Source organism: Hippocampus comes, unplaced genomic scaffold, assembly GCF_001891065.2.
Source record: "Hippocampus comes isolate QL1 unplaced genomic scaffold, H_comes_QL1_v1.1 scaffold86, whole genome shotgun sequence".
NCBI classification, from domain to species: domain Eukaryota; kingdom Metazoa; phylum Chordata; class Actinopteri; order Syngnathiformes; family Syngnathidae; genus Hippocampus; species Hippocampus comes.
Genome location: NW_017805882.1, coordinates 392428 through 393957, shown reverse-complemented (window position 1 = coordinate 393957; position 1530 = coordinate 392428).

Sequence of the window (1530 nt, the reverse complement as noted above, 5' to 3'; positions counted from 1 at the left end):
TATATATATATATATATATATCTCGGGAAAATCTAGTGTGGTGAAGAGCAATCAGGTGCAAGGAGCTTGCCGCCTGCGTTTACATCAGGATACGGAAGAATTTTCGCATGCTCTTCTCACGTTTTTCAGAGGCAGATGTTGACAGAGGAAGTGCAGCAAAGAGGAACCAAGCAAGGACAACCAAGAGCTGGACGAGACCAAAAGTAAAAACGAACCGATGAAAGAAAGCATGGAGATACTTTTCCTTGTCATGGCATTTCTCATGCAAGGTAACAAAGAACTCATTTTACGTGTTTTTTTTTTCTTTTGTTGTTGTTGTTGATTTTCTGTACTGTCACCCATTGAATTGCAAGTTACAAAGTAAGTTATATAAGTGGTTTCTTTTCTGTGTTTGGTGCAGGGAGAGCAAGCACGGTGGTTGAAGTGACAGGAGTATCTGGGAAGGACATAACAATAACATGCTCTCACGACAGTGCATTTGATAATGTCAAATACTTCTGCAATTCAGTCTGTAAACGTGATAAAGATGTCTTAATAAAAAGCAGGGAATGGTATTCTCAAGAGAAATACAGCATAGTAGATGCGAGAAATATCTTCAATGTTACAATCTTTCATCTGACAAAGCAGGATGCTGGGACCTACTGGTGTGGATGGGAAAAAATTGGTCCGGATATATACCAAAAAGTTGTCCTCACGGTCAGAGAAGGTGAGTGGATAAACCAGTCTACACTTACAATCTCTTTATTAGGTAGCTCTGCACTAGGGAATCTTTTTTGGTTTGGGGACCTCCGACATGGGAAAACGTTTTTAACGGACCCCTTCATACTCTTTAACACCAACTAAACAAATGGTAACTACCATCATGGTAGTTATCGTTTTTTTAGGAGTGCACCATGTGCACTCCTAAATGCCATATTAAGTTTTTATTCATAAAAATGCAACCAAAATGTATTATTACTGGAATGGACTACATGCACGCACCATTTACGCATTCGGGCTATGGAAGCGCGCTAACTTCCGGTTGCTAGTCGAACGCATGGCAATAGCATCAATCTCTCTAAAATATAGCAGCAGACAACAACAGTGTATTCTATTCAGAGTCAGAAGGAGTCTCACGAAATATAAAACTGATGTACAGTAAATTACTGCTGTTGAGTTCCCACCTGGGTCTCAAAGAAAAATATCAAAACATGTCAGATCTAAACAAAAATAAATACAATTTGAGAAATACGCAATAGAGGCCATTACTATTATTAATAGGGGCTCACATTGCCTTCCCAACACGAGGCGTTTGAGTGTTTATTTTTTATTTTTTATGATTCCCGCACTCCCCCTGTCCAACACACGCAGTTATAAAGGCAACATGACAGTTTTCAAGATTAAAATGTGTACCAAAACAGTGATAAATGAAGAAATCCAATTGTCAAACGTGTCTGAGCACGGTGCTGAGTGTGTAGACATATGAACAAAATTTCGATGGCTGTCATGGCTGCCAGTCAGACTTGATTGGCTGATTTTTTTCCCCCCCCC